Genomic DNA, 12,191 nt, shown 5'->3' with positions numbered 1-12,191 from the left:
GATGTAATTCTGGAAAAAAAGAAGAAAAGAGAGGAAGCACCATCCAATAGGATCTTAGGGATCTTCCAGTTGAAGTGTGTGTATGTGTGTCTCTCTGTGTGCACAGTGGGTGAATGACAAAAGCAATCAAGTTCAAGGCTTACAGTCACCTGGACAGATAGGACTGTATTTGGAGTTTATCAGGGAACATGTGACTAACGGGCCTCCTCAGGACTCCTGCCATGGCCATACACACACTCAGACAGGCACATACCCACCCATTCAAAGGGACAGACAGACATACACAGACCCAGACACACCCATACAGCCACAAAGATGCAACACCCAGGCACACATAGAAACACATCCAGACATAGACATACTCACTCAGATACAGATATACACACAGACACACACACACACACACACACACACACAGGGCAGACATACACACCTATTTTTCAGAAAACAAAGGCATCTCTTTCCTTGGTTCTTATTTTATAGGAGCTTTGATAAGCTTCCTTGATAATCAGGGCCTTTTCCAGTGGCATCCAAGGTGCACTGGTGACCTCTGAGTATTCTGTTCACCTTAAAGGCCTTTGTATAACTGAGTTAACCCTTCATTTTCTATGGGAATTTGGATTTCAGATATTCTGACAGTCTTCCCTGGGACTCAGTAGACCTCAAAATTCTTTGTGCTTATGATTCACTGGGGGGCTGGGCTGAAATGAGGTCTTGGGCCCCAGCATCTGATTCTGTAAGTTTGAAAAGTGGCCAGGGATGTTCAGTTTTACAAGTCCCCAAATGATTCTGATGCAGGAGTTTCAAGGAGAAACATGCCATCAACCTGTTTAAGAAATTACACAAATGTAACAGCATGTGCTGAGCAAATCAAGGCACCTAAGTGTTATAGTAAAAATGTACAAGAACTACCTGGAACACCCCAGTCCTAGGAGTCCCCTTTGATCTTGCTTTCACAAGCAGACAGTTTTTCTGCCTTCCTGTCTAGTCTAGATAATAAAGCTAAATATGTCCATATGTAATGTGCTCTTAGAATTCTAGGATTCCCAGCCTCCTTGACTCATAAGATAATGACTTCACTGACTTTACTGGGGTTGGTTCCTTCTCTTTCTTCTTTCCATACTGGGGGTTGAACCCACGGCCTCACATGTGTTAGGTAAGCATTTCACCACCGGTCTACATCCCCAGCACTTTTTATTTTGTTTTGAGACAGGATCTTACTAAGTTTCCCAGGCTGGCGTTGAACTTGTGATTCACCTGCCTCGGCCTCCTGTGTAGCTCGGATTATAAGTGCCCACCACTGCATTTCACTTCGTGATCCAGGATATACATATGCAAACATATTTATTGAAAAAACTTCTCAACAATGTTTACCTTTATATTTCATTTTCTTTTCTATTTTGTTTTGCTTCATTTTTGAAAACACGCTGATACACTAGATTGATTTCATGACCCACTGTTCTGGTTATCTTTTGATACACACACAAAAAAATCATTCCAAAACTTAGTGGCTTAAAGCAACAGTAATCATTTTATTATCTTATGCTTTCTGTGGGGCAGGAATTTAAAAAGGGTTCAATAGGGCTGTCCTGATTAGGTGTTTCACATGATTATAGGTAGTAGCTGGAGCTGGAACAGTGGCAGTTGAATCAGCTTTCTCCATGTAGTCTTTCTATGTGGTCTGTCTGCATGGGCTGATATTATGGCAGCCTCAGGGCAGTCAAATTGATTAAGGTACCTCAGAGTGCCAAAGGTAAGGACCAGGCAGAAGAAAGCCTAGCCTTGGAAGTCACATAGCATCGTTTTCTCCACATTCACAATTCCACTGCAATTCAAAGAAGGAAGCACAGGCTTCATCACCATGATGGATGGAGCTTCAAAGTCTCATTTTAAGAAGAGCAGAAAGGGGCTGGGGATGTGGCTCAAGCGGTAGCGCACTCGCCTGGCACGCGTGCGGCCCAGGTTCGATCCTCAGCACCACATACCAACAAAGATGTTGTGTCTGCCGAGTACTAAAAAAATAAATAAATAAATATTTAAAAAAAAAAAAAAAGAAGAGCAGAAAGGATGGGAGATACTGGGTCAGTCATCTTTGAAAAACACCTGTTGAGGGCACCATTGCAATTTGAAGAACACTCCCCTAGAGGGCACTGTTGTCATGAGACATCAGATTCATGAGTAGAAGGATGGGGAGAATGTTGGGAAGAGCGATGGGAAGAGAGAAAAAGGAATTTGGATGTTAGCAAAGATAGAACAGTTCATCCTTTGGAATTGATTGTTTTTTATGTTTCATAGAGCTTGAGGTGGCTATAATGGGGTATGTGGCTCTGCAGATGTCCTTAGGGAAGGGAACCCAACGAAAAAGGAGCAGGGCTAGTAACCAATTTGCAGGGTTTTAAGTCTTTGTGCATTTCCCCCAGTCCCTAGCAGAAGACCTTACACAAAGATCCACTCTGAAAGCTAAGCATAAAGTGCCTGTGGGTCACTAGGCAGAAGGGCAAGCTTTGGGAAGAATAATGCTGCCTCTGGTATCCTTAGTTTGCAATAAACTATGGCCGGCTCTACATTTTCAATGCTTGGGCACTGGAAGTGCTAATTTGGAAGACTGTTGAACATGTATTTGTGGGTAAGATTGCCCAAGGAAAATGCATAAAGTCAGAAGAAAAGGGTGTCAAGGAGAAAAAACTGAGAGCCTCCAACATTTGAAGTTAAGAGATAGCAAAGGAGACTAAGATGGTATGGCCTGAGATATAGGAGGAGAACCCAGTGAGAATGGCGGCACGTGCTGGGACAGTTTCCAGGAAGAGGGAGTGGTCCTCAGGGTCAAGTGTGGCAGCAAAATCAAGACTAAAAAGACACCATTGGATTTGGCAATGAGGAAGTGACTGATGACTTTTATAATGTCACTTGCTGGAAGTCAGGTAAGGAGGGTATTATGGGAGTCTGGAAGTGATGAGAGGGAGTAAAGGGTGATAACTTGAGATAGTCAAGAGATTATCATTTTTTAAAGTTTTTTTGGATAAGACTAAGCAGAGGAAAGAATGAGAAATCAAAGACTAAAATGGAATAATTGATACAGCCTGGTCTGGGGAGGAGTGGGATCCAACATCCGGACTGAGGGGTGAGACTTGAAAGAGTAAGGCGGCTGCTTTTGATAGGAGAGATGGTAAAATAGGGAAGAGGTCAAGATTTGGGGAGGAGGGGAATTCACTGTGTAGATGCTTGAGAATAATTTGCCAGTCGGTCAGAGATGAGTGAAAACCTGTTCAGTTTCTGCTCACACACATCCAGTGCCCATTCTGTTAAGTATTGTCATTTACAACAAAATGTGAAATAGGAGGCATACCTGGCTGCAGTCTCTTGCCTCCCCCTGGAGGAGTTCATTCTTCACCTAAGCATGGAAAGAAGGGGTTTGTGAGGGAAAGGGGGTTGTGGCAACCAGGTCAGTCTTGAACTCAGAGTAGTGTGGGCATCACCCAGTCCAGAGATCCTTGGTGAGGCAAGTTGCCTACTGGAGAGAAGAAAGAGCTTTGAATCTGGAAAGAAAATGTCCTTTCGACCTTTGCCCAAGCTCTAAGCAAAAGAGGGAGGGGGGAGATATGGTGAGTTTTGGATCCAGGTGTGCACATGGAAGGTCGAGGTCCACTGGGGTCAGATGGTGCAATAGAAATGGTATGGCTTTGGCTTTTGGTTCTTAATAGCTTTGCATCCTTGGACGGGGCACTTAATACCAAGCTTCTGTTTTCTTTCCATAAAAAGGGTACCATCTTTCTGAACTAGTGTTCTTTTTGGAATTCAAAGTACCTGTACATCCTAGAAACCCCATAGCTGCTACTATTATTATCAGTATTTCATTTACTGTCTATCTCAGAGAAAATCAGGAGCTTCTGACTTAATACCAGGACTGTAAGAATATGGTATGATTTTGGAATCTGTATGAAATATAGACTCATTTTATCATTTTCCTATAATTCCATAGTAATTATCATATTATGCATAGTAATACCAATTATTCCATAGTAATTAAACCCAAGATTCCTGAGTACTTCATTTGGGGAATAATTCAAAAAGGGAGCTGAGGAGAACATGTCCTACTTTACTGCTTGAACAGGGGATGGGGAGAGGAGGGGAGAAGAATCCAGAGGTCAGAGTGGCCATATCTGTGATGGCAAGAAACTTGCTGCTTGGAGGAAAGGGAAATGTAACTAGGATGGATTTGGAGCCCAGATAAAAGGAAGGCCTTTTGGGGGACTCAAGAGATGCCAGCCGCAGCCAACTCATGTCCAAAGGGAGGGCTTCATTGTCTTGTGTACTGCCCAGAGCCTGGACAATTGCCAAGATGGCTGGGTCCTGTGCCTCCTTTCCCCCAGGTGCTCATCTGACCATAGCACACAGTCTTTTGTGCTCATCTTGTTGGAGTCACTCATCACTCAGGAGTGCCTCGAGGGGAAGGTCAGGTGACTTGTTCACTGTTTGGTTGAATCCTTCAGTGGTTGGTGTTCAGTGCCTTCCAAGTAGCCAGTTCCTTGTAAATGTGATTCACTGGCTGTCTGCATGCCCAAGTGGATAAATGACTCATATATATTTTAAAATTTATTTATTTATTTTAATTAGATAGATATGACAGCAGAATGCATTTGGATTCATTGTATGCAATTGCAGCACAACTTTTAATTTTTCTAGTTGTACACGATGTAGCGATGTAGCATTGCACCATATGTGCAGTCATATATGTACCTAGGGTAATGGTGTCCATCTCATTCCACCATCTTTCCTCCATACCCACTCCCCTCCACTCCCTCCCCTTTTCCCAATTAAAGTTCCTCCATTTTTCCAACCCGCCCCCCTCCGTCCTGCTCCATTATGGATCAGCATCCACTTATCAGAGAGAATATTTCGCCTTTCGTTTTTTGGGATTGGCTTACTTTGCTTAGCATGATGTTCTCCAACTCCATCCATTTACCTGCAAATGCCATAATTTTATTCTCTTTTAAAGCTGAGTAATATTCCATTGTGTTTATATACCACAGTTTCTTTATCTATTCATCTTCTGAAGAGCATCTAGGTTGCTTCCACAATTTAGCTAGTGTGAATTGAGCTGCTATAAACATTGATGTGGCTGTGTTACTTTAGTATGCTGTTTTTAAGTCCTCTGGTTATGTGCTGAGGAGTGGGATAGCTGGGTCAAATGATGGTTCCATTCTAAGTTTTCTAAGGAATCGCCATACTGCTTTCCAGAGTGGTTGGAAAGACCAATTTGTAGTCCCACCAGCAATGTATAAGTGTGACTTTTCCCCCACATCCTCACCAACACTTATGTTTGTTTGTATTCTTGATAACTGCCATTCTCACTAGGGTGAAATGAAATCTTAGAGTAGTTTTAATTTTCATTTCTCTAATTACTAGAGATGTTAAACATTTTTTCATATGTGTTGATTGGTTATATATCTTCTTCTGAGAAGTGTCTGTTCAGCTCCTTAGCCCATTTATTGATTGTTTTTTTTGGTGTTTTTTTTTTTAATAAATATACTAGTTGTAGATGGATACAATACCTTTATTTTATTTATCTTTATGTGGTGCTGAGGATTGAACCCAGGGCCTCACATGTGCTAGGCAAGTGCTTTATTGCTGAGCTACAACACCAGCCCAGGTGTTAAGTTTTTTGAGTTCTTTATATATCCTGGAGATTAGTGCTCTACCTGACGTGCATGTGGCAAAAATTTGTTCCCAAAATATCAGCTCTCTCTTCACCTCATTGATTGTTTCTTTTGCTGAGAAGAAGCTTTTTAGTTTGAATTCATCTCATTTATCAATTCTTAATTTTATTTCTTGCACATTAGGAGTCTTGTTAAAGAAGTCAGGGTCTAATCCGATGTGATAAAGATTTGGGCCTACTTTTTCCTCTATTAGGCGCAGGATAATTGGTCTAATTCCTAGGTCCTTGATCCGCTTTGAGTCAAGTTTTGAGTATGGTGAGAAATAGGGGCTTAGTTTCATTTTGCTGCATATGAATTCCCAGTTTTCCCAACACCATTTGTTGAAGAGGCTGTCTTTTCTCCAATGTATGTTTTTGGTGCCTTTGTCTAGTAAGAGATAACTGTATTTATTTATGTGGGTTTGTCTCTGTGTCCTTTTTCCTGTACCATTGGTTTACAAGTCTATTTTGCTGCCAATATCAGGCCATTTTATTTTATTTTTTTGATACAATTGCTCTGTAGTATAGTTTAAGGTCTGATATAGTGATGCCAACTGCTTTACTCTTCTTGCTAAGGATTACTATGGCTATTCTGGGTCTCTATATAGTTCCAAATGAATTTCATGATTGCATTTTCTATTTCTATGAGGAATATCATTGGGATTTTTATTTATTTATTTATTTATTTATTTATTTATAGTTTTCGGCAGACACAGCATCTTTGTATGTGGTGCTGAGGATCGAACCTGGGCCGCATGCATGCCAGGCGAGCGCGCTACCACTTGAGCCACACCCCCAGCCCCTATCATTGGGATTTTGATTGCAATTGCATTAAATCTATATAATGCTTTTGGCAGTATGGTCTTTTTGACAATATTAATTCTGCCTATCCAAAAACAGGGAGATCTTTCCATCTTCTAAGGTCTTCTTTAATTTCTTTCTTTAGTGTTCTGTAGTTTTAATTTTAGAGGTCTTTCACGTCTTTTGTTAAGTTGATTCCCAAGTATTTTATTATTTTTTGAGGCTATTGTAAATGGGTTAGTTTTCCTAATTTCTCTTTTAGAGGATTCATCACTGATGTACAGAAATGCCTTTGATTTATGGGTGTAGATTTTATATCCTGCTACTTTGTTGAATTCATTTATTAGTTCTAGAAATTTTCTGGTGGAATTTTTCAGATCTTCTAAATAAAGAATAATGTCGTTGGCAAATAGTGGTAATTTGAGTTCTTCTTTACCTATTTGTAACCCTTTAATTTTTTCATTCATCTAATTGCTCTGGCTAGAGTTTCAAGGATTATGTTATGGTGAAAGAGAGAATCTCTGTCTTGTTCCAGTTTTTAGAGGGAATGCTTTCAATTTTTCTCCATTTAGAATGATGTTGGCCTTGGGCTTAGCATAGATAGTTTTTATAATGTTGAGATATGTTCCTGATATACCTAGTTGTTCTAGTGTTTTGAACATGGAGAGGTGATGTATTTTGTCGAATGCCTTTTCTGCATCTATTGAGATGATCATATGATTCTTATCATTTTAAAGTATTTTTTTTAGTTGTAGATGGACACAATACCTTTATTTTGTTTTTATGTGGTGCTGAGGATCGAATCCATTTTCTCCACGTGAGAGGTGAGTACTCTCACTCCTGAACTACAATCCCAGCCCTGATTCTTATCTTTTAAGTCTATTGATGTGATTAATTATATTTATTGATTTCCAAATGTTGAACAAACCTTGCATACCTGGGATGAACCCCACTAGATCATGGTGCACTTTTAAATATATTTTTGTATTCGATTTGCTAGAATTTTTGTATCTATGTTCATTAGAGATATTGGTCTGAAGTTTCCTTCCTTGATGTGTCTCTGCCTGGTTTTGGAATCAGGATGATTTTGGCCTCATAGAATGAGTTTGGAAGTGTTCTCTCTTTTTCTATTTAATGGAATAATTTGAGGGGTATTGGTATTAGTTCTTCTTAAAGATCTTGTAGAAGTCAGCTGTGTATCCATCTGGTCCTGGGCTTTTCCAGGTTGGTTGGTTTTTGATGGCATCTTCTATTTCATTGCTTGAAATTGATCCATTTTAACTTATGTATATCATCCTGATTCAGTTTGGGTAAGTCATATGTCTCTAGAAACTTGTCAATATCTTCAAGATTTTCTATTTTATTGGAGTACAAATTTTCAAAATAGTTTCTAATTATCTTCTGTATTTCTATTGTGTCTGTTGTGATATTTCTTTTTTTTCATCACGATTTTATTGAGTTTTCGCTCTCCTTCTCTTCAATAGCATGGCTAAGGGTTTATCAATTTTATTTATTTTTTCAATTTTGTCATTTTTTTTCAATTGTTTCATTTTGTCATTTTTTTCAATTGTTTCTTTTGTTTCAACTTCATTGATTTCAGCTCCAATTTTAATTATTTCCTGTCTTCTACTACTTTTGGTGTTGATTTGTTCTTCTTTTTCTAGGGCTTTGAGATGTAATTTTAGGTCATTTATTTGTTGACTTTTTCTTCTTTTAAGGAATGAACTTCATGCAATGAACTTTCCTCTTAGGACTAGCTTCATGTTGTCCCAGAGATTTTGATATGTTGTATCAGTGTTCTCATTTTCCTCTAAGAATTTTTTAATCTCCTCTCTGATGTCTTCTGCAATCCATTGTTCATTCAATATCATATTATTTAGTCTCTAGGTGTTGGAGTAGCATCTATTTTTTATTTTATCATTGATTTCTAATTTCATTCCATTATGATCTGATAGAATGCAGGATAGTATCTCTATTTTTTTTATATTTGTGAAGAGTTGCTTTGTGGCATAGTATATGGTCTATTTCCGAGAAGGATCCATGTGCTACAGAGAAGAAAGGGTATTCACTTGTTGATGGATGAAATATTCTGTATATGTCTGTTAAGTCTAAATTATTGATTGTATTGTCAAATTCTATAGTTTCTTTGTTTAGCTTTTGTTTGGAAGATATTTCCAATGGTGAAAGATGTGTGTTAAGGTCACCCAGAATTATTGTGTTGTGGTCTATTTGACTCTTGAAATTGAGAAGAGTTTGTTTGATGAACATAGATGCTTCATTGTTTGGGACATATGTATTTATAATTGTTATGTCTTGTTGATGTATGGTTCCCTTAAGCCGTATGAAATGTCTATCTTTGTCCCTTTTGATTAACTTTGGCTTGAAGTCTACTTTATTTGATATGAGGATGGAAACTCCTGCTTGTTTATGCAGTCCATGTGAGTGGTATGTTTTTTCCCTACCTTTCACTTTCAGTCTGGGGATGTCTTTTCCTATGAGATGAGTCTCTTGAAGGAAGCATATTGTTGGGTCTTTTTTTTTTTTTTTTTTTTAAATCCAATTTGCCAGTCTCTGGCTTTTGATTGGTGAGTTTAGGTCATCCACATTCAGGGTATTATTGAGACGTAGTTTGTATTCCTGGTCAATTTTGTTTATTTTTGGTTTTTAGCTTGACTTGGTGTCTCCTTTGATTGGTTTTTCCTTTAGTGTAATACCTCCCTTTGCTGATTTTCATTGTTGTTTTTCATTTCCTCCTCATGGAATAATTTGCCAAGGATGTTCCGTAGTGTGGGCTTTCTAATTGTAAATTCTTTTAACTTTTGTTTATTGTGGAAGGTTTTTATTTCATCTTCAAATCTAAAGCTTAATTTTGCTGGATACAAAATTCTTGATTGGCACTCATTTTCTTTCAGAGATTGGTGTATGTTATTACATGATCTTCTAGCTTTTAGAGTTGGGATTGAGAAATCTGCAGATATCCTAACTGGTTTTCCTCTGTAAGTGATCTAATTTCTTTCTCTTGTGGTTTCTAAAATTCTCCTTTTTTTGTATGCTAGGCATTTTCATTATAATGTGTTTTGGTGTAGATCTGTTGTGATTTTGTACATTTGGTATCTAGTAAGCCTATTGTATTTGATTTTCCAATTCTTTCTTCAGATTTGGAAAGTTTTCTGTGATTATTTCATTGATAGATTGTTCATTCCTTTGGTTTGAAACTGTTTGCCTTCCTCTATCCCAATAATTCTTAAATTTGGTCTTTTCATGTTATCCCATAATTCTTGGATGTTCTGCTTATGGTTTCTTACAATCTTCACTGCATGGTCAACTTTATTTTCAAGATTATATATTTTGTCTTCATTGTCTGAGGTTCTGCTCTCCAAGTGATCTAATCTGTTGGTGATGCTTTTTATTGAGTTTTAAATTTGGTTTATTGTTGCCTTCATTTCAAGGATTTCTGTTTTTTTTTCACAATCTCTTTCTCCCTATTGAAGTAATCTTTTGCTTCCTGTATTTGCTTATGTAGCTCTTTATCAAAATGATCTTTTGTTTCCTGTGTTTGCTCTCTTATATTATCATTTAATTCACAGAACATTTTAATTATGTACATCCTAAACTCCTTCTCTGTCATTTCTGCTGCTATGCTGGCCATGGATTCTAATAATGTAGTATCTAGGTTTGTTTGGGGCACTTTATTCCCTTGTTTTTTCATGTTGTTTGTGTGTCTTCCCTTCTAGCAGTGTAGATCTGAGGTGTTACCGTTTACCCTGCAGACTTCTAGAGTTCTTGCAGGGTTCCAATACTTCTCTTTGATATTGCTTCTAGCCCAAGCTGGGAGTTGCCCCAACTAAAATGGTGATGGCATTAAAGAGCATATCCCCAAGATGGAGACAAATGTGTCCCAAGATGGAGGTGGCCACTTTCAGAGATGGGGCATTGGGGCGCACTGGGTGGTGGCATTGGGCAGCATGCTTGGTAGTGCAGTTCAGTGGCATGCAGTGCTGTGGCAGGCAGCTGTCTCCAGATCCTCTCTGGTATCCCCAGATGCAGGGTACTGTGTAGAGGGGACTGTGACAGTGGTTGCAGTGTTCCAAGGTGGAGGTGACCAGGGGAGCCCCACTTTGGGAGATGGGGGTCCATATGGGAAAAGTGGCAGGGGGTCCTGTGAGGGCACTGAGGCAGGGGACCTGCATGGGATCAGCTGTCAGGAGTCCTCTGATAACTCGCAGAGGAACAGTATTTCCACTGCTTTAAGCCCAGGTCAGGGAGCAATAAAGAATGCAGCCTCCCTCTGGCCCACCATCTTGGATCCTCAATGACTCATAATTGAATAACAGAATAAAATGAATACAAAAGCCTGTTTGAATCTACTGAAATGTGGCCCAAGCATCAGTCAAGGTTACCTAATGCCCTAAAAACTAGATAAGACTCCTCTGAGTGATATATTTCATATTTGTGAGGTTCTTGGGGCTGTGGGCTAGAGTGGGGATGGGGAAACAGAAACAGAGAGGCTGTGGTCCCCACTGGCTCTAAACTCCTGCTTGCTTGGTTTAAGGATGGTCTCCATGAGTGCAATGCAATCCTTCCTTTATTTCCACACAATCTGCACTCCCACTGATCAAGGCAATTTGTGTGTGAAGCAGATTTTACTGAGTACTTGGGGTCGAGGCAGAGGAGGAGTTTACATCATGGCAACATGAGCAACTGCAAGTGGAATGTTATTCTTAAAATCCTTTTGCCACCCACCATTGATGATTTCTTGTTGGTCTTATTGACAGTGAAGCCCAGTCTTATGGCATTTTATAATTTCCTCTTTCCTTTCTTTCTCTCCCCTTCTTTTCTCCTCACCTCTCACACTTCAGATTGCTTTGGAAAAATTCAAAATCTCTATATTTTAAAGAGCAATTTATCCTTTCAAGAGCATCCCTATAACAAAATAACTAACAATTATAGGGTATTTTATAGCTCTCTCTATTTATATATATTAGGTGCACTCTATTATTTCAACATTATCATAATAGTCAAGATTTGGAATTATATTAAGGGTCCATTAATAGATTAATTAAAATGGATTAAAATATGTGATACACACACACACACAATGGAGTACTATTTGGCCATAAAAAAGAGCAAAAGTCTTTTCATTTTCACAACATGGATAAGCCTAGATAATATTATGTTAAGGGAAATGAGCCAGGCACAGAAAGACAAATACTATATGTCCTTGCTCATATTAGGAAACCATCAAATTTGATTTTATAGAAATAGAGATTAGAATAGTGTTTGCATGAGGCTGGGAAGGTATTAAAGATGAGGTTAACACTTAAATAAGTAGACTTTGAGAACAGCAGATTTCTCTCCACAATGTATTTCTCACCCAATCAGTTGATCTCCTTAAAAGGAAAGACTGAAGTCACTTGAAAAGGATAAAGTCTGCCTCCAGACTGCCTTTGGATTCAAGACCACAATATCAGTTCCTGTTAGAATTTTCAGATTGCTGTCTTGTCCCACACAGATTTTGCAGTTGCCAGCCCCCAAACTGTGTGAGCCAGTTCCTTAAACTCTCTCCTCCACCCTCAACCCTGGATCTAGAGAAGGTCCATGGACTGGGACCAATGTGGGCAAGAAGCTCAAGAAGTATGAATAGGACAAACACCTCTGCAAGGAATGTATTGATGAGCCTCTGAAACTGGTCTTG

This window comes from Marmota marmota, unplaced genomic scaffold (genome assembly GCF_001458135.2).
Source record: "Marmota marmota marmota unplaced genomic scaffold, marMar, whole genome shotgun sequence".
NCBI lineage: Eukaryota > Metazoa > Chordata > Mammalia > Rodentia > Sciuridae > Marmota > Marmota marmota.
This window is presented reverse-complemented; position numbering follows the sequence as displayed.